Raw genomic sequence first — 22,646 nt, forward strand, 5'->3', positions numbered from 1 at the left:
ATAAGAAGAGCCCCGCAGGACCAGGCCAAAGGCCCAACTAGTCCAGCTTCCTGTATCTCACAGTGGCCCATCTGATGCCTCAGGGAACACATACAAAACCACAAAATACTTGAATCTCACTGCCACTCCCCTTCATCTGGTATTCTATTTATGCTCACAGCCCCCCAGCAAAGGCACCAGATTGCAATTGAGTTTAACTCGTGTTATTTTATTAAAGACAGTGACCAATCTCAGACTGTACATACCCATCGTGGCTTATAATCTGTGATGGAGTTTTCCTCCAGATATCTGTTCAAACCCCTTTTAAAGGCATCTAGGCTGGATGCCATCATCACATCCTGTGGCAAGGAGTTTCACAGACTAATTACATGCTGGGAAAAGAAATACTTCCTTTTGTCTGTTCTAACTCTCCTGACATTTGGTTTCAGTGGATGTCCCCTGGTTTAGGTGTTGTGTGAGAGGGAAAAGAGCATCCATCTATCTATCAATCCCCTGCATAATTTTGTATCTCTCAGTCATGTCCCCCCTCAGGCACCTCTTTTCTAGATTGAAGAGCCTCAAGCGCTGCAGCCTTTCCTCCTAAGGGAGGTGCCCCAGCATTTTGGTAGCTCTCTTCTGCATCTTTTCTAGTGAAGGTAATGTGTGAACTTAATGTGTGTCACTGAGCTGACACTAACCCTACAGATATGATTGCACAGAAAGATTGGTAGCAATGGACAAGCTATCTTTCCAGAGAGCCTTGTTCACTGAATCCAAACTTTTTCATTCAGGAACTCCTCATAAGCATCTGTTTGCAGTTTTCTTCTGAAATACAGTTTGAAAATTCTCCTGCATTAGCAGTATTTCATTTTTCAACTTGTGTTTAGTCATGCATCATAAATGAACACAACTAAAGCACATTTTAACAGTGAAGTCTATGACACAGAGAATTGTACTACAACATGATGGCTTAGAGCAGAACCAGCCTCCAAGAGCAGAACTCCAGAAGAAAAAGCTGAAAAGTTTTTCCATTTCCCCTTTCCTAGTACAGTTTCCTGGATCTTCCCAAAAGCCTCTGTGTTGGTTGAAGGAACTTTCCACAACACCACAGGATGTGGCACAATTGAGAATGCAGCAGGAAGGAGAAACTGACAAAAATAAAATAAAATACACCTTCCATCACTACTGAGAATACATGCTTAAACACTCCAAACACTCAGATGCATTATACCAGCCATTTTCAACCACTTTGCTGTGACAGATCTACAGGTGTGCCGCAAGCATTTGGGGGAGAGTCATTTTTAGTACGCCACTGGGAGATGTGAGCCCCTGCTGTCAATGGGTGCGCCTTGTCAACTGTCAAAAAACCGAAGGTATGCCTTGACAATTTTAGCGCCTTGTCAGTGTGCCATGAAATGAAAAAGAATTAAAACCACTATATTACACAAATGCTAACTATAGTAAACATCAGTCGTAAGACCAAAAAGGGAACTGAGTTTTTAAAAAGTTTACACATGTGACTTTTTAGAGACATGAAGGGCACTGTTGTCTTCGATGGCTCCACATCAGACCCCTTTGACATCCGAAGCGGAGTGAAGCAGGGCTGTGTTCTTGTGCCAACCTTGTTTGGGATTTTCTTCGCTGTCCTGCTGAAGCAGGACTTTGGAAATGCAACAGAAGGCATCTATCTCCGGACCAGATCAGACAGAAAGCTCTTCAACCTCTCCAGACTGAGAGCAAACTCCAAAGTCCAGCTGAAATGTCTATGTGACTTCCTCTTTCCCGACAATGCAGCTGTCACTACCCACTCTGCCAAAGATCTCCAGCAGCTCATGGATCGTTTTAGCAAGGCCTGACAAGATTTTGGACTGACAATCAGCCTGAAGAAAACACAGGTCATGGTTCAGGATGTGGACTCACCTCCCTGCATTACAATCTCTGCACATGAACTGGAGGTTGTCCATGACTTTGTATACCTTGGCTCAATGATCTCCGACACTCTTTCTCTCGATACCAAGCTAAACAAATGCATCGGTAAAGCAGCTACCACGTTTTCCAGACTCACAAAGAGAGTCTGGTCCAACAAGAAGCTGACGGAACATACCAAGATCCACGTCTACAGAGCTTGCATCCTGAGTACACTTCTGTACTGCAGCGAGTCATGGACTCTTCGCTCACAACAGGAGAGGAAACTGAAAGCTTTCCACATGCGCTGCCTCCGATGCATCCTCGGCATCACCTGGCAGGACAAAGTTCCAAACATAGTCCTGGAACGAGCTGGAGTCCCTAGCATGTATGCACTGCTGAAACAGAGACGTCTGCGTTGGCTCAGCCATGTTGTGAGAATGGATGATGGCCGGATCCCAAAGGATCTCTTCTATGGAGAACCCATGCAAGGAAAGCGCCCTACAGGTAGACCACAGCTGCGATACAGGGACATCTGCAAGAGGGATCTGAAGGCCTTAGGAGTGGACCTCAACAGGTGGGAAACCCTGGCCTCTGATCGGCCCGCTTGGAGGCAGGCTGTGCAGCATGGCATTTCCCAGTTTGAAGAGACACTTGGCCAACAGACTGAGGCAAAGAGGCAAAGAAGGAAGGCCCACAGCCAGGGACACACACCAGGGACAGACTGCACTTGCTCCCAGTGTGGAAGGGATTGTCACTCCCGAATTGGCCTTTTCAGCCACACCAGACGCTGTTCCAGAACCACCATTCAGAGCGCGATACCATAGTCTCTTGAGACTGAAGGTTGTCAACTAATAGCTATTCAACTACAGCCACTACTATAGCTATTCTAAAATGTCATGCAAAACAGAAGAGGCTGTCCAGATCCTTAAAAACCTGCTTAGAGTCTAATCTAATTGTAGCTATAAGCCAGTGTTATTCAAACTGTGCGGCACGGCTCTTTAGGGAAGCGCCAGGAACTGAAAGGGGAGGTGCGGGATGTCCTCTCGCAGCGATACAGTTACACCCCTGGGCAGAATACAAGCCCATCTTCTGCCCGTCATCTGTGCTTTTTCTTAAAGCAGAAGAAATGGGAGTTGCTCAGCTGCGAGAGTGGCTGCTGCCGCCTCACCCTCTTCTCCCTCCACTCTGAGGCTGCCGCCTTCTGTGTTCGCTGCTTGCTGTTTCCAAAGCTCTTGGACTCCAACCCCTATCTGGCAAGTACTGAGCATGCTCAGTTTGCAGTCCTTAACCCTCCTTGATCCTTGTCTGGTTGGTTCCTAATTCCCAGCCTGGGATCACTTCTCATCAAAGTGAAATCTCTCTTTTCAACCCCCTCCCTCTTCCACTCCCCCCTTTCAATCTCCAAACCTTCCCACTTTCCTCCCCCTCCCCAAATAAAACACTTACCAGTCACCAGGGGTCTTAAAGTTGTTTCCATGCAGTTGGCAAAGGGGGGGGGGGAAGAGAGAGAGAGAAGCACAAACTTTACTTGGCCAGGAGCAGAAAAGGGGTACTGTTTTGAAAGTGATTTATTAATCTTGTTGTTTGACTGAAGAGGAAAGGCTGTATTTTTAAAGTGATGAATCTTGCTATTTGAAGGGAATACTTATCAGCCATTGATGAAGTGATTGCCAGCCCAATCCTATCCACACTTTCCTGGGAGTAAGCCCCATTGACTCTAATGGGACTTTCTTCTGAGTAGGCATGCATAGGCTTGAGCTGTGCATCTCCTAGTATAGGAGACAAATCAGCTTCCTAACCAAACCCTTAACAGCTCTGATATATTTTTATGGTCTATTTTTGTTTTCCCCACCAGCTGCTGGAAAAATTTAATTTCATTAAATTAATAAAGGGTTCAATCCTATCCAAGGAGAATGAGAGAAATGACTAGTTGGATTGGGGTTCACAGGGGTGTGTGTGTGTAATGTTGGTCAGACTGGTTGTTCACAAAGTTCATTTGATAAAACAATTCTATTGGTATGCTTACAAAGTTTAAAAATGAATCCTCCTGAACCAGACAAAATCTACCTACTCCAGCATCCTGTCTCCAACACTGATCAGCAGCTGATCATTTATAAAGCATGTATATTGCTGCGTATTAATAATATATTTTTAAGATCTGCATTTAATTAATGATATAATTAATATAATTAATATTAATATAGTTTATATTTAATAGATTATAATACATACAATATTATATTATATTTAATATAGTTAATATTTCTGGCCACTTCCTATTTAATGATGTCACTTCCAGCCCTCAGGAACATGATGGGAAGTCATGGCCAACAGCCACGGGGGTCAAGGGAGCCACTGGCCGGAAAAGTTTGAGTACCACTGCTATAAGCTATACCCGAAAGTACAGAAACTGGCAGCACAATCCACAATCTAATACAACCAAAAATTTATTTCAACTAAACTTCTTTAGCATATTTACAATCTGAGCCTACTTAAGTCTACTCAGAAAAAATTTGCACAGTGTTGAAAGGAGCTTGCCCCTGCATACACAGGATTGTATGTACAGTGGTGCCTCGCATAAGAAATGCCCCGCGCAGCGAAAAACCCGCAGAACGAAAGCGGTGTGCGAAGTTTGGTAACTCGCATAACGAATTTTTATGACTTATGCTTCGCATAACGAATTTTTTTTTTATTGTCCTGGTTTGTCTTAAGGGGGAGGATCTTCATGTCCCTTTCTGATCCCATCCACCGTAGTAAGGGGCGGATCTTCATGTCACTTTATGATCCCGTCCACCGTAGTAAGGGGCGGATCTTCATGTCACTTTATGATCCCGTCCACCCTAGTAAGGGGCGGATCTTCATGTCACTTTATGATCCCGTCCACCCTAGTAAGGGGCGGATCTTCATGTCAGCTTGCTCCCAGGAAAGTGTGCACAGGATTACAGCCTTCAAACTCCCCACTCAGCATCCCCCCATCGCTCATTCACCCTCTCACTGCCCCATTTCCTTCACGTTTCCCCCCATGATCACAGCAAAAGCAAGCAATTGAATGCAACTGCTGTGTCCTCCCCAGCTTAGAGCACAATCCTGTGCGTGTCTCCTCAGAAGTAAGTCCCATTATGCTTACTCCCAGGAAAGTGTGCACAGGATTACAGCCTTCAAGCTCCCCACTCAGCATCCCCCCCTTTTTGAAATCCTCTGTACAGTATGTATGTCTTTAAAGAGCACTTAATAATCACTTTGTAAAGCAAATTTGACTTTGTTCTGACTTTTCTTGCCCATAGGAACGCATGAATTAAATTTCAATGCATTCCTATGGGAAAACGCGCTTCGCAAAACAAAAAACTCGCATAACGAAAGGACTCGCGGAACGGATTAATTCCGTTATGCGAGGCACCACTGTACTTGTATACACACAAAGTGCCACTGACTTACAATGTAACTTATCAGGCTTATACCCAAATAGTGCATTTTAACTTGCTTAAGTTAAAATGCACTATTAGCAAAGTTATCAGACTTCATTCAGAAAGTTAAGTATTCCGATTTGCAATCAGATTTGTTATGAGTGCAATCAGGAGCAGAGTATGCCTCTTAACAGCCACTTCAACAGCACTTTGACTATGCCAGCTGCTTCACATAAGTACCTCTTATACCCTTAAAGCTACCTGCCAACTCAATATTTTGGTGAAGTACACAATCCTTCTCAAACTACCAGCTCCAGGATTACTCCAATTTTACAAAATCAACGAACATTAACCATCTAATAAGGAAAATTCTCTCTTTCAGCTACTGCAGCAAGAACTGGGTCTGGCTGGAAGGAAGCCTGGCTTCTGTTAACCATTAATGACTATTTAGTTATGTTAAAATTAGTCTATAAAATTAGACAGAACAGTTTGATGCTAGGACACAATTCTGAAGAGAAGCAATACCAAGATAACGTTGCAACAGTGAGACAGGCTTTCATCTACAAGATCAATACAAAAAAACTTTTAAGTCAACATGAGACAACAGTTCAGCTCAAACCAAATAAGCAGCTACTGTATTCCCTGGGAAATGTATCCATAAATTTCAACTTACATGGGATTTGGGACCACACGTTCACTGCAATTCAGAGTTTACTTTCAGGCAAAAGTTGTGCTAGTCTCTCCGTAGGTGCTGCCAATCATTCTTCAGCAGACATCCTAATACTAGCATTTGAAACGTTTTAGAAATACAAACTGGAAAAAGCAGTGGAGCAACTATTTAAAACTATTTTTAAAATGTAAAGATCAAATGAGAATCTGAAAATGACGAACTGGTGCTTCAGGCGAGGGGTAACTGTCACATTTTGTTATGCTTTTGTTCTAAAAAAGGGCATGCAAGTCCTCATGCAGACTCATGGAAGACCTCATTATGGAAATGAATTTTAGCAACTAGCACAAAATAAACTCTGAATACTAAATATAATGTGGAAGATTGCGCCTCTTGTTAGTGATGCACAGACACTATTCAATAGGTACCTATGACAATCACACAACCAAAACACATGTAACAATCTCAATAGCAGTAGAGGTGCAGGCAGGGAAGGAGAACAGTTGAATTCTCACCCCCCCCCATTAAATTCCTAAGCAAGTGCTAAAAAAATGTCACATCCCTCAAAGAAGTTGCGTCCTAGAGGGAAGATCCCTATAACACCCACAGAGTTACTAGAGGCTGTCATTTCTGAAAGAGGGAGGGAAAGAGTCAAGAACACAAATCCCCAGGTCAAGGTTTAATCCTTGTAATCTGCAGCAGAGGTTGTCAAGTAGCAAACAACCTTAGATGAAGAGCCTGAAAAGCCACTGTCTGTCCATATTAGGCTAGATGACTCAGGTCTAAGTATAAAGCAGTTTCCTACAGCAGTTCTGAACACAGAAAGGTTGTACCCCTCCCTGTCAAAGGGATACCAAATAGGGTTAGAAAAGACTTTGGCTCAAGACCCTAAAGAACTGCTGCCAGAGAATACTTGGAAAAATAGACTTTTCCCAGACTTGGTGCAATAGTGCTTCCAATTTCCCAAAATAATATGCTTCTACTCTGCTGTTCAATTAAGACTGGAAAACTACAAGTGCACAATTACACATCAGTTTTGTTGCTTTTCTTCCACAAAGTCAAAGAGAAAAATCTCAGTATTAAAAAATGCTGAGAACCAAAATGACATTTTATCCTGTAACTTTGGAAATGTTAAAGGTTTAATCATAACACAAATACAGACATTCTGTCCCTGTTCCAATTTATAGCAATTCCTGCAATCACAGCACTAGCTAGCCAAAGAACAAACTGTATCAGTCTTGAACAGAACTCTAAGCAATTGTTACAGCACAAGTGCCATCAAGGAAGGAAGTAGGAGCAGGGAGGGGAAGCTCACAGGAAATCCTCATTTAAACAAGTTCACATCCACAGGAAAGGAGTACCAACATGTTAATATCCTCTGAGGTGAAAAATGTGCTTCCCTTGGCAAAAGCAAGTCCGTTCACTAATTTTTCATTAATCTGTTTATATTAGGAAAATATTCCCATTCAAAGTGAAGATTTTAACCCTAGAGGCAAGCAAAGAATGTTTCAAAAACAGCCCAATTTGCTTTATTAATACTATAATAAGAAAGCCTTAAATAACCTTTTGCAAATTTTATTGAACAAAACTCTAACTTCACAGTTGAAGTCACAGCATCAAGTCAGGTTATTTTTTTTAAATCAATATCCTAATTAACAGTTGATATTTCTCATGGGTGAAACACAGAGGAAAGGGCTCAGGGAGACTTAGTCCCAAGTGTTAGATTACAGAAGCTGAGGTGAACTTGCATGCAGCTGCACAGTCTCTGGCTGGTGTCACTTGCCATTTAAAGGAGCTGGTGCTAGGGCAACAGACAAGCAGAGAATTATATCCGGCAGTGTGTGCATGGGGCTCTAGTAATACAGAGAACTCCCTTAGACACTGCTCTGAGAGTCAAGTAATTTTCCTTTGTTACAGCCTCACACAAAGGGAGCTTTGGTTTTAGCAGTATTTTGCTGGTAAACAGTATTCTGTAGCTCAAACTGAAAAAGAAAGCTGGGAGAGTCCACTTGCATCACTACCAAGGAATACCAGAAAGGCAGAAAACAGTTTTTAAAAATTCAGAACACCAGACAGTAGTAGGACTGTCAACAGATTAGATAAGTTCTAATTAATACATTTAAATAAATTCCTATATTACCAAAGCTTCAACACAGGTTTTCTTTTTGGAGATATTAAATAAAACTATTGCTACCATTCACTCTTAGAAGCAAAGGTTCTCTTTCATTTTCTAACTCCCTATTAGAGTAATAAGCCAAAAACAACCTCAATAATTAAATACATGTACCCTTAAATCTCTCCCATCCACTAAAGCTCCCCTTTGCCAATTATACTAGAGACCATCTCCAATTATTCAAATTAATATCTCTCTGATCAATCTACAGTTTAGAAGTGGTAAAACCTGAATTAAAAGATCCAAAACAACTACTAGCTAGATATTGGGTGCAACAAGATGAACAATTACACAGGCTGGTTTGTGATGGCTCAATTTGCCATTACTGGAGAGGAGTGAAGGTTAATACTGTAAGCACAGCCCCAAGTACTGTGGATGGAGATTCATTAACACAATTGTTTACATCTATAATACAATTGTCTTTATCAAATCATAGCATGATCTACAAAAGTATGAGAATTTTACAGCCCAATCCTAACTTGCACTGGAATGCAGAGGTCAGCAGGCTTGCCCCATACCCAAAGCGAGGTTGGGGCCAAAAGCAGCTCAGTCCAAGGCTAAGGGAATCACTTTCCCTTACCCCAGGGTAAAGCTGCAGCAGCCCCAATGGGGCTACTCAGATATGTGCTACCTAAAGAGGTGGCACAGATCCAAGCAGTCCGGGGTTGCCTGGGACCAGGGATAGAATCTAGCACAAGTGCCAGATCCTGGCCCCATCCCCTGCACACCTGCTGCCAGACCATGAGCTTGCCCTCCTCCCATTCCAAAATGCCTCCCTCCCACCCTCCCCACACACCCCTGCACTGGCCTGGTTCAACCAGTGTGTGCTTACTGTAGCGTCAGCCAGACAGGGTTTGGGCCAATGCCTGGAGGATGGCGCATATCTGTGCACTGGTCTCCTTGCTCCTAACTCGGTGCGAAACTGCTTTACGGAACTTGCGCAAGGGACTTACACTGGCCCATCTGCCAGTTAGGATTACGCCTTTAATCTTTAATGAAAACTGATGCGTGCTCTAATCTTTATTTAAAATTTTAAATTCCTTGTATTTTTTAATAAAAAGTATAAAGGAGACAGAACCTTGAAAAACAAACATGCTTGATCCAATTCCAATTACTGGTGTACCAAAATAAAAACAGGAAATGAAATGTACCCAAGTATATTAGCTCTTTTTAAACTATGTGTTTTGTCAATTTAAAAAATTAGAAATATCAAAACTGGTGTCACACTGGTGTTGGACAAATCCGTTATATGAACACACTACAAATCTAATGTATTATCCATCTTGTCTCATCCTCCTCTCATTACAGTATATTATTTTATGACTTCAAGGAAGAAGCACCTCTTCAAATGTGACAGATTTCCTGCACAGAAAGGTATTCTGTGAAACAAAAAGCATAACCATTGCAATTAGATTTGCTTATTATGACAGGCATGCAATACTTCTTTGTTTGTACACGTACTAGACTTTGCAGATGGGCCACAGCTTCCCCCAACACACAACATGCAGTAAATCCAACTCGTACAGGGATATTTTCTTCAGAGAAAATTAGGCATATTTTAAGTAATCTTGAAACGTGTTCTAAAACTCAGAGAAAACACACTCTTGCATTTGTTTGACTGTGTTCTCAGTTTTTCTCCAAACAGTTTTACAGAACTAGTTCACGTACAATAATGAAAGGTATTTCAAGTGCCAAATTCACTCTGTTGGCTTCCTTCAACATACCTACATGGGTGGGCTGGATGCCTCCAAAGTAAAATCCTGCTCAAATTCAGATACCTTTAGCTTCCAATATTTGACAGTCTCCAAGACAACCCATATCTTGATTATTTAAGACTAACCACCAAACACAAATCAAAATTCATCTCCTGAAACCAAACTGTATGGCTATATTCAGAGCTAATTAACAGCTCCAAGGAGAATGCAGCGATGATGCCATGTAGAATTTCACTAAAGCACAGGAATATAAATTTATATGATGCCATGCAGAATTTCACTAAAGCACAGGAATATAAATTTCAGTGTATAAATACAGAACAAAATGAAAAAAACTTGATGTGGAAATATTATTGTAGAAATGGAACCATGCACAATAAGGTAGATCCCCTGCTAACTAGGCAAGAGGCACTTTTTCAAGTGGTGTTCTTTAGCAAGGGGGGAGTAACTGCCCCTTTTCACCCCAGCACTGTTTTTATCTAGTGGCTGCTGTAATGTTATGTTGCGTCTTTTTAGATTGTGAGCCCTTTTGGAACATTTCACATTGCCTATAAACCGCTTTTTTGTTGAGAAGCAGTATAATAATAATAATAATAATAATAATAATAATAATAATAATAATAATAATAATACTGTTCAACATATGTAAGTGAGGACCCGAGCCAAACTAACCAGTAAAGGGACAATACAGGTGCCTTGCCTGCACTACAGGTATCTTACAAAGCAGTAGGTATTGCTTTCAGAAGCAGAGATTCCAAGTTTTGTCTTAACACAAAGCACTACATTGTGCTTCCGTCCACTAGTATTAAAAGGGTGACACAAAGCCACATAAGAGGTAATAATCAGCTCTATTATTCAGAAGGGAAGTACCAGTGCAAAAAGCTACTTCTACAACTGCAAAAAGCTACCTACAGCTACTTCTACAGAAGAGCTGTTAACTAGGATCAGGTCCCAATGCACAAGACTAAGTTGTCTCCCCTCACATACACTAATTTTCTGCCTAACGGAGTCAGGCTATTAGCCCATTTAACCCAATACTATATTTCCAGATTGGCAGCAACTTCCGAAGGTCACAGGCAGAAGTCTTTTCCAACCCAGCCACTTGATTTGCCATGAAGAGAACCTGGGACATTACACAAGCCCAAGCCTACCAAACTGCATCCCAACTGTATGAGTTGTAATCTAATTACAACTGACAGAACCAGGCCTCCCCAAGGCCACTCATGTTAGTCTCACCTCTTCTATTTAAAGATGTGACAGTGCAGCAAGACAGTCACACCCACAAAAGGACAGGGATGATGAGTAGAGGAGGAGTTGCAGAAGGCAATGGAAAGGGCTGCACCTAGATGCCAAGTCCGGAGAAAGCAAAGGGCAGCCCATTTCAAAGCTATGCTGGTGCAGTGGCAGCACATGGCCTCTGCTGTATCCAGTGCAGCTTTAGAGCAGGCTGGAGATCTCCTCAGGATAAGAAGATATCCCTCCTCTTATGTCAAGTAACATCCCAGCCTGCCCAATGCAGCAATTCAAATCTGTGCCTGCTAAATAACAGGTGCAAGTCTGAGCAGCCCCACGTAAGGCTAGCAGGCCTGGGATGGGGGGTTAGGATACAGCAGAGACCTGCTCTGCCAAACCTGCTCCAGGTCTGATTCACCCCCCATTCCACCCTCCTCACCCCAAAACACCCCTTGCCCACCTCATTTTCACCCTCCTACCACATGGTGCATTTGTTACCTCCACTGGCAGCCATTCTTCAAGACGCAGAGTCAGCAGGGTGGTGTAGGCTTCCCCACCAGCACCGCTTGTTCTCTGGGTGCCATGAATGTGATTTATAGCACGTCCGTGACACCCCCCACTGGCACAGCTTCTGCTGCACCAGAAAAGATTCAGCTTTGGATTGCACTCTCAATCTTTCTTGCATTTACGGTAGAATCCATGACAAAACAATCCAAAATAAGCTACAACTACAGTTTTGAATTATTTCCTTCAAACACTGGGGAAGAGAAGCCCCTTAATAGGTAATCCAGAACATGACACACATCAAGGATATTATCCGCGTGCATCTATAACTCAGTCTACGACAAATAATTCAATTCATTTTCATGTTGGACAATCCACCTCCCACACTGGGGCATTTAACTGATACCACTTCCTAAGAACAGAAGAAAAACCCTGCAGGAACAGACCAGAAGCCCATCCAGTCCAGCATCCTGTTTCCCACAGTGGTCCACCAGCTGCTTAAGAAACTACTAAGTTCATGAAGTGCTAGGTATGCTTTTCCAACAAGAAAGGCATTCTATAACAGTCTAGTAGTTTCCCACTGCACACAAAGCCTCTGCACTCAGCCAATTATTTAAAACATTTCTCCATCCTAAACTGGTACTCACATGCTGCACAAGCAGGAAAAAAATGCAGGTGCCATGCTGTTCCATTAGAAAAAAATCAAAACAGTAGAGCAACACGTTATGAGGACCAACAAGAACTTCACAATGTGGTGAACTATTCAAATGTTTGCTCACTTTTCTTGTGCAACACTTTAATGGGCACTAATACAATGCAATAGATAACTGCTTTTGGATGAGCAGATGTGTTAAGAGTAAACCGCACACTCTAACTGGGGGAAAAGATGCAATTCTTTATCATTTCATGCAAGACTTGAGGAACAAAGTATGGGAGCAACTATTATCAGTTTCATAACAGCTTTACTGAGCCTGAGCCAGCCCTGTACGTCCAAAAGTACAGTATTACCCCATAGTATGTGAAACATACAATGCAACAAAATGCAAAACAGAAAACCCTTCTGGGTGTAATGGGAACCATCTCTTCCCTTGGCACACTGAAAGTTTCCACAGTATGCAAGATGGGATGCATTTCCAGTACTAGCTCTATCTTTAAAACCATGTCATTACTACATTGCGGGACATAAACCAAACTGCAATTCACATTTAAAGCACTGCAAAGTGCTTTAATAGAATTAATCAAGATACTCCTATTTCCAAGGCAGCCAACAGGTACCCAAGAAGTAAACATGGAATGTACTTAGTTTGGGAACTGTTGCTTGGTTGAAGGTGAACACTTCATTGCAATAACATCAGCTGTAATTAAAAACAAAGAATTTAAGTTTTTAGTTCTTAGGACTATGAATGTTGCTTCAAGGTAAAGTCAGATGTTTCTCAAATGTGCACTAGTTGGATTCTATTAATATTATAAGCTGACAAATACTGGTAACAGGAGTGGTAAGTATGTATGTATGTATGTAATGACCTTACTAAGGCTGCAATCCTATACACACTTTCAGTAAACCCCACTGAATATCATGAAATTTACTGCTGAATTTACTGCATAGGATTGTGCTATAAAGATATTCAAGTTTAGGGCTTTGGGCACTTAGATTAGTGGGCTATTTAAATCAAAGTCATTTGTACACAACTTGGTTTTGAAAAAGACCCATATTATTCATGATTAAAGGGTATTTTACAAACATACACCAAGAAGCAGACAAGGCACCTGTATGGAACAATTTTATTTATTCTCTTCTAAGAGCTAATTCCCATATCCACACTCACACAATTATCAAGCACCACAACAGCCATCACAGAGCTATCTCATCCAACAAATGCATCAGTTTATCATATGATAAACTTTTTTGACTTGATAGTCATTACATAAATTGGTCACGTAAAAAACAACAACAACAACAGTATTTATATACCGCTTTTCAACAAAAAGTTCACAAAGCGGTTTACAGAAAAAGTCAAATATCTAATGGCTCCCTGTCCCAAAAGGGCTCACAATCTAAAAAGATGCAAAAAGAACACCAGCAGACAGCCACTAGAAAAGACACTGCTGGGGTGAGGTGGGCCAGTTACTCTCCCCCTGCTAAATAAAAGAGGAGCACCCACTTGAAAAAGTGCCTCTTAACCAGTTAGCAGGGCTAAAAAACAAACCATCTCACTTGCTTTTACTTAAAACTCCACAAAATGAGTCACTAGGTTTCAGAAGTTCTTCATAACATATGCAGTGCTAATTCCATCAACATGCTTCTGCATACGTATCATCCAGATTTGGCCCATATGGGCTAAGAGGGTGGGATGGAGATCAGCTTTTTGTTGATATTTATATGTCTGTGGGTGCAAGCAAGCAGAATGGTAAACATCATAAGAAAAAAAGTTCCATATGACAGATCAAAAGAACTATGCCAAAGGAAACATGACAGACTTTGAGGTAGGTAACAGATTAAGGTACATATAACTACCTAAGAGGCAAAGCCTCTAATATAGTTGAGCCAACTGAAAAATGCCCCTTATTCAGCTACTATCTTATCAGCTACATCCATCCCCATCCTTTTTTCCAGACCATTTTGATGAGATATTTTTTTATAACCTAGCAACCTGACTACCTTAACAGTTTTCTACCCACCAAGTCAGAGAAATAAGAGCCCAGTTACAAGTCCTTAAAATTTAATGCACCATCAACAGCTGGGAATAAAACTAAGATGATCCTTTACAACTCATGTAATAAATTATGAAAAGATGATAATTTACAGTTAAACTGTTTTGTTCTTCTGCCTTTTAAAAGTAAGAAACAGACAGAGGCTTCAAACAAACCTGCAGCCTAGGAAAAAGCACAGATTTGTTCTGTGTATTGCATAGGAAGTAGTATGATGGAACAAGTGCAACTATCTCCATTATGCCACAAAGGGAATGCTCCTTTGTGCTGTACTTGACAGCAAGACTACATCAAAGACATGGTCAAGGACTGAGAAACTATGCCAAATTAAAAAAAGAAAAAAGGGCTAGCAAGTAGACACTTCAGATTGCTTTCCAGTAATAGATATGTTGTTAAGGTTTTGTATTCAGCACAGATTTTCATACTATGCAAAGCAAAGCAGAGTCACTCCAAATTAAGACCATCCCTTTTCCCAAACATAATACACCAATCATCAACACATTTACCAGGAAATGACTCCCATTTATTTCAAGGAAACTTTGTTCCATGAAAGCTGTTTATAGTCTTTGTCTTCCATTGCACTTCCATCCCAATTCAGTTGGGAACAGATCCAAGGAACAATGAAGTCCTTCACCATTCAACACCACAGGTGTGGAGGCACACAGTCACCTTTATTATACTGGAAAAGCATAGGGGGATGGAAGGCAATACACCCAAGGTTGATACCTTTAGCCAGCATGGTTCCAGTTCCTTAACAGCAGCAGTTTTTTCCCAGCACTGACGTACAGTGATAGAAGAGGCAATATCTGTTGGATATCTTGAAGTTATGCACCAAAGGCATGTGGATGTGGGAGAACCGGTGGACATTATATATCTGGACTTTCAGAAAGCGTTTGACACGGTCCCTCACCAAAGGCTACTGAAAAAACTCCACAGTAAGGGAATTAGAGGACAGGTCCTCTCATGGATTGAGAACTGGTTGAAGGCCAGGAAACAGAGAGTGGGTGTCAATGGGCAATTTTCACAATGGAGAGAAGTGAAAATCGGGGTGCCCCAAGGATCTGTCCTGGGACTGGTGCTTTTCAACCTCTTCATAAATGACCTGGAGACAGGGTTGAGCAGTGAGGTTGCAAAGTTTGCAGACAACACCAAACTTTTCCGAGTGGTGAAGACCAGAAGTGATTGTAAGGAGCTCCAGAAGGATCGCTCCAGACTGGCAGAATAGGCAACAAAATGGCAGATGCGCTTCAATGTCAGTAAGTGTAAAGTCATGCACATTGGGGCAAAAAATCAAAACTTCACATATAGGCTGATGGGTTCTGAGCTGTCTGTGACAGATCAGGAGAGAGATCTTGGGATGGTGGTGGACAGGTCGATGAAAGTGTCAACTCAATGTGCTGCGGCAGTAAAGAAGGCCAATTCTATGCTTGGGATCATTAGGAAGGGTATTGAGAACAAAACGGCTAATATTATAATGCCGTTGTACAAATCGATGGTAAGGCCACACCTGGAGTATTGTGTTCAGTTCTGGTTGCCGCATCTCAAAAAAGACGAAATGGAAAGGTGCAAAAGAGAGCGACTAAGATTATTATGGGGCTGGGGCACCTTCCTTACGAGGAAAGGCTACGGCGTTTGGGCCTCTTCAGCCTAGAAAAGAGACGCCTGAAGGGGGACATGATTGAGACATACAAAATTATGCAGGGGATGGACAGAGTGGATAGGGAGATACTCTTTACACTCTCACATAACACCAGAACCAGGGGACATCCACTAAAATTGAGTGTTGGGAGAGTTAGAACAGACAAAAGGAAATATTTCTTTACTCAGCGTGTGGTTGGTCTGTGGAACTCCTTGCCACAGGATGTGGTGATGGCGTCTAGCCTGGATGCCTTTAAAAGGGGATTGGACAAGTTTCTGGAGGAAAAATCCATTACGGGGTACAAGCCATGATGTGTATGCGCAACCTCCTGATTTTAGAAATGGGTTATGTCAGAATGCCAGATGCAAAGGGAGGGCACTAGGATGAGGTCTTTTGTTATCTGGTATGCTCCCTGGGGCATTTGGTGGGCCGCTGTGAGATACAGGAAGCTGGACTAGATGGGCCTATGGCCTGATCTAGTGGGGCTGTTCTTATGTTCTAATCAGGTGAGCCCTTTCTAGAAGAAAGATACATAGCATGCTCCAATTCCTCAGGCAAACAGTCAGAATCCTACATAATCCTACATAATAGTCAAAAAATCTCAGCTTGTAATCTAGACTTCTCAGACTGTCATTTGGAATACCTAAGAATCATAAAAGTTTATCAGCCCTGTGAATGTATCAGCCCTGTGACTGAGGGTCGCACAAAACATTGTGATCCACAATTTTACAAGGATGAATTTTACAAGGATGTAGGATTGCAAGGCCACAGTGACATGAACCAAGTTCAGCTCTACATTACAACAAAGAGTTTCAGGCGGAAGCCTATGAACTACTGAGAAGAGATTCACAGAAGTCAAATGACTGGATCACACTATGGCTACATCTTTAGGGAAACCACATACACGCTCTTCATTTGATCTAACTTTTTCACATATTTGCAAGTCTCACAATCCCAGTACTTGGTGCTTTTCACAGAGCTGTTTAAAGGCATTTTAATTTAATCTTGCAACTAAAACCTGAAAATATTTTAATGATAGAATCATTGATACCACTCAGACGTCATAAGAACATAAGAACAGCCCCACTGGATCAGACCATAGGCCCATCTAGTTCAGTTTCCTGTATCTCACAGTGGCCCACCAAATGCCCCAGGGAGCACAAGAGACCTGCATCCTGGTGCCCTCCCTTTACATCCTGGTGCCCTCAATGTCCTCCTTGATAATGTCCTCCCTTGAGGACATTCTTAATATGACCTCCCATGATTCAAGAGAAAAAAAGCAAGATTTTCAAGCTAGATTTTCAGCTTGCCCAATCAGATAAGCTGCTTCCAGAAAAGGTAATGGAAGTGCATTCAATTCTTACACTTCTTCATTCAAAGTCACCTCCCAGTGGTCTCCCATGCCTCAGTTTTAAATAAAGGAACTTGCAAATGTGGCATTTGAGACAGGAACAACCAACAAGTCAAGCCATTTCTGCCCAACACTGTATACACACAACAGGGATCAAATGTTTACATTTGTGGGTTGGGCAGAAATGGGTTAAGTGCTTTTCCTCCCACAGATTTTCTGTTCCTCATTGCCACAGACAAAAGCAGTTTTTCCTTCATTGAAACAGGCCATAAGGCTACTATTATACACATTGAAGCACAATAAGTACTTTGGGCCCCAAGCACTGTTTTAGTCACTATAGCAGCATTACATGAAGCAGGCAAACAAACCTGAAATTCAGTGGAACTTAAAATTATTCACAGCTTTGAAAGCTAATTAAGGCCAACTGAAAATTGTTCTTCAGAATGGCTTCATTGGCTGCATTAGGAAGCTAGTAATTTTAGAATCATTGACAGGAAATTGGAAAAAGTATACTGCACGTCCTCATTACATTGTATTTTAGGTGCAATGAAGCAATGCAAGACCTACAGCTTAACCCTATGTATGTCTACTCAGACGTACATCTCACTGTATTTAACAGGGCTTTCTCCCAGGAATGTGTGTATAGGATTGCAGACTTAGATTTTCAGGTCCACAAGCTTTAAAAAAAAAGAAACCAGAGAAGACTAAAACAAAATGAACCAACATCTAGATATGAAAGTAAAGCCAGCAGGGAGGTGGGTGCTTTCCAATGTGTTGAACAGAGTGCCGTTAACTATGACTGTCTGCCTGTTGGGCATATGTTGTGGGAATGTTCTCAATGCAATGAGCAACTGGCTCTCAGTTAACAAATTTGTTCCCTTGAAGCCCGGGTAGCTGACCTAGAGAAACTGAAACAAGTATGTGGATGATATGATAGAGCAGGGGTGCCCAAACCCCGGCCCTGGGGCCACTTGCGGCCCTCGAGGCCTCTCAATGTGGCCCTCAGGGAGCCCCCAGTCTCCAATGAGCCTCTGACCCTCTGTAGTTTTGTTGGAGCCCACACTGGCCCGACACAACTGCTCTCAACCTGAGGGCAACTGTTCGACATCTCACGTGAGCTGTGGATGAGGGTTCCCTCCACTGCTTGTTGTTTCACATCTGTGATGCAGTAGCAGCAGCAAAGGAAAGGCCAGTCTGGCTTTGTGCAAGGCCTTTTATAGGTCTTGAGCTATTGCAAGATCTTCATTCATTCATACAAGTTCCATCTTTAATATATTCATTTATGTAAACTTATGCAAATTTATTCAAATTTTAAATGTAAATTAGTTCTTTTTTCCCCCGGCCCTCCTGCCAAAAACTTTGGACACCTCTGAGATAGAGGTATCTCTTTTTGAGCTGACAGTTCCACCGTGAGTAAGAGAAAATGAGAGTATCAAGAAAGAGGACATCATTCCGAGGAAGAGGAATGGGTCCCTTCTAACAGATCATGTAGCTAATGAAACCACTTTCCGACAGTTCACATTTCAACAATCCACTCTTTCAACACATTTCAATTATACCCAGAAGTCATTTATTCAATGCACGCTCCACTCTTTCAACTAAACAGCCACCGGGTAGATGGGACTTGATAGCCTGGGAAGGCAGCTCATCTGAGAGAAGGAAAACTCTGATCCCAAACCTCCACTGCCTTGTGGCTACATCCAGTTATGGAAAAGGCTTCAGGAGTCAACCTCGAGGCAAAATTCAGAGCCAGAGTCCCTGAGGCAGTTCATGGCTGAACACAGTCGCGTTCTGGCAACTCCTGCGATGCCACTGAAACCAACCATATTGGCTTCTGCCTTTCCATTGGACCATTTCAGCGACGTGGAGAGGGGGGATTTGCTGCATGGGAAACAGTCTATCCTCCATATCTACTTTACCCAGGTTTCGCGCACTGGAGAGGACACTCTGTTCCAGAACCACCATTCAGAGCGCGATACCATAGTCTTCCAAGACTGAAGGATGCAAACAACAACAGAGTGTCATTCTGCACTTCCTGTAAAATCTTTGATTCGTATCTTTTCCATGAACTCTGGACATGACAATACAGCTCAGAGAAAATGCATACCAAATAAGAATGCATTATTTTCCCCTTTCCAAAGAAAAGTTCTCTGCTTCTGCTCTAGCACTGCAGTTGGCCACTCAAAACATACCATCTGAATAGTTTCCTTCTCATGTTTCTCTCTGGGATAAACACGAGAACCATGGTTGTATCAAATCAATCCTATAATCTTATTAGTGACACAGAAACAGACATCCTGTAATTTCCTTACTCCAAAAGTAGATACTGTGAGAAGCAGGTCAGACACTAGAGCAGGTTTTTCATCTCACAGTACACTGACAAGGCAATTGTCAACGCACACCATCAGTTTTTTGACCACTGACAACACATACCATGTTGCTGGTAGCGAGCTCAAATCCCCCATTTGCCCTACTAATAAATGACTCTCCCCAAAGACCCACAGCACACCTGTGGACCATTCGTGGCACACCAGTGTGCCATGGCACAGTGCTTGAAAATAGCTGCACTAGAGCCATACCTCAAAATCCATTTATATGCTGCTACAGCACTTATTGTATTGTTTTCCTGCTTTGCAGCCAAAACTGGCTCCTAAAGAAGTTAACAGCAGTTAAAATCCAATGCAAATACTAATTAAAATGCAATACAAAATGTTGCTCAGGCAAGAAGGGGTTCGCAGCAGGCCTGCATTCAGGTATGAAGGAAAGATGTCTGGCTACTTCCTCCCCTCTCTCAAATGGCCTCAGAGGTTATGGAGAGGGTATAAGTACTGACTATTTTAACTGTGCTTACCAGTCTAAAATTTCATTTGAGAGAGAATCTATATTGCTTGGATAATGCCATTTGACTAGTGTGCCCATTCAAAGTTAACTCTCCAAAGATTCCATTTTCTCTAGCCTCAGATGGAAATGCTAATTCATAATGCCTCTTTTAGAAACGTTTAAGACATATACATGTCCACATGCTCATTCTGAACATGCCCGCCTGAGGGGGGACATGATTGAGACATACAAAATTATGCACAGGAAGGATAAGAGTGGAAAAAGAGATGCTCTCTTCCCTCTCAAACAACACCAGAACCAGGGGACATCTACTAAAATTGAGTGTTGGGAGAGTTAGGACATACAAAAGAAAACGTTGCTTTATTCAGTGTGTAGTTAAGTCTGTGGAACTCCCTGCCACAGGATGTGGTGATGGCATCTGGCCTAGATGCCTTTAAAAGGGGTTTGGACAAATTTCTGGAGAAAAAATCCATCACAGGTTACAAGCCATGGTGCATATGTGCAACCTCCTGATTTTAAAAATGGGCTATCTCAGAATGCAAGATGCAAGGGAGGGCACCAGGATGCAAGTCTCTTGTTGTTTTGTGTGCTCCCTGGGGCATTTGGTGAGCCACTGTGAGATACAGGAAGGTGGACTAGATAGGCCCATGGCCTGATCCAGCAGGGCTATTCTTATGTTCTTAACAATGAATGGACACCAAGACAATAAGTTCATACACATGCCACATTATAGTTAGCACTAACTATGGTTCATAAATAATAATACTGGCATTTATATACCACCTTTCTGGTCATCAGATTACTCCTCTGACTTTATTCAAGTCAGTTCACATAGGCAGGCTACCTCCAAACCCCCGAGGGGATTTTTACAACAACAGAAAGGTTCTATCTTTCAAGAACCGTGCAACATTTCAGATGGATCTTTCATGGTCTGCTATCACTTCTGGCCCCCAGTTGCCTCCCACGCTGGCTGACAAGCAGCTCCTTCATCTCTCACTTTAAGGGCAGCCAAGACGCTTCTTCGCTCACACCAAAGAGCAGGTGGAATAACTCAAAACCCAAACTATGGATTTCTGCTCTGGTCTGTTAGCTGACTGCAAACCAAGCTTTGTCAATTCAGACCATGTACCAAACCACAACACACCAATAGTGTGGTATGATGTATGCAAAATGAGCCAGTTGAAATCTACTACCATCTACTTCAACAACATCCTGAACCAAGATGTTGAATTAAACTATACCAAGACCCTCTTCAATTAATGGTATAATTAAATAAAAGTATGATTTGCATTGCATTTTTATTAAAACAGCCAACCCCACTACATATGCATGGGGTTTGGATAGCTATGAAAGGCATAACAGCTGCAAGTTGGTAAGTCATTTCCATTTAATGTTTCCCTCTACTTCTAAGGTCCATATTATACTTCCACTAGAAATGGAGGCCCAAGACTTGAGAGAATGATTGGCCTAATCGGGCCACCTTGTTCAAATGTCACCGTTGCAGTTGAGTCCTCCCTGTCAGAATTAAAAAATCTGCATGCAACTGCAATAACCATACCTACTTTCCTTGTTTATCCTACCTATATATTCTCCCCTTCCTTTGTTGACTCCCTTATATGTTTTTTAGATAGTAAGTTCCTTGGGACAGGGACTCAGGGATTTCTTGCAAAGGCCCAGGTACGTAGATGGTACAAGAGAATTTGTTTTCTTCACATCCTGTTTTTAGACCCCCAAAACAACCATCAGTAAAGAGAATGACAAAAAACAACAATATAAGCACCAACCCAAAGCTGCAGATATAACAGTATATAAAACTTAGTTGAGTGGCCTGGGAAAATAAAAAATCTTTGCATGGTACAAAAATAATTTTGTAGGAATGATGCTTCAAAAGGACAGTTGTGTGTATAGGATTGCAGCTTTAGGCTTTCAGCCAGTATGCCACAGCAGCTCACTCTGCAGCAGACTAAAACATTAAGTCACCTTATCCAGTGGTCCAGCTAACTCAGTACTGATTGGAAGCAGCTCTCCAGAGTTTCAGATGGGGTCTTTTCCCAGCTTCACCTGGAGATGTCAAAGACTGAACCTGGGAGAAGTTGCATGCAAGCATGTGCACTATCACTGACTCACAGCCCCATCCTTCCTTATAGCAAAGTTAAAAAATGTAAACCTCTATCAAGTCCTAGAGGTAACAGATTTATAACAAAGGATGCTGAATCACCATCAACAGGCTGTCATCATCACAGGTAACACTTGGAAACATTTAGTTACAAGGAAGTGAGCCCCTTAGTCCAATATTACATCAGTAATATGTACTTTTGGGAGTACATATGATTTTGAGAGGACATCCCAAATCCAGATACTTTTTCACAGCACAACTCTCTAATGCCATATTTAACACACATCTCCTACCCAAAAACTGTTGAAAAATCAGATCCCCTTTGAAAACCTGTATGCCATGTCCAAATACCACATGCATACATTTTTTTCCAAGCTTGCTTTCATACAGATCACACAGACATTCAA

General features: G+C 42.0%; 1 protein-coding gene across 2 annotated transcripts in view; it reads right to left on the bottom strand.

Annotated features, from left to right (window-relative positions):
- The window catches only part of PLPP1 (phospholipid phosphatase 1), a 100,593-nt gene that overhangs the window by 76,039 nt on the left and 1,908 nt on the right, over nt 1-22,646 (bottom strand). The gene's annotated exons all lie outside the window — the stretch shown is intronic.

This window comes from Tiliqua scincoides, chromosome 2 (genome assembly GCF_035046505.1).
Source record: "Tiliqua scincoides isolate rTilSci1 chromosome 2, rTilSci1.hap2, whole genome shotgun sequence".
NCBI classification, from domain to species: domain Eukaryota; kingdom Metazoa; phylum Chordata; class Lepidosauria; order Squamata; family Scincidae; genus Tiliqua; species Tiliqua scincoides.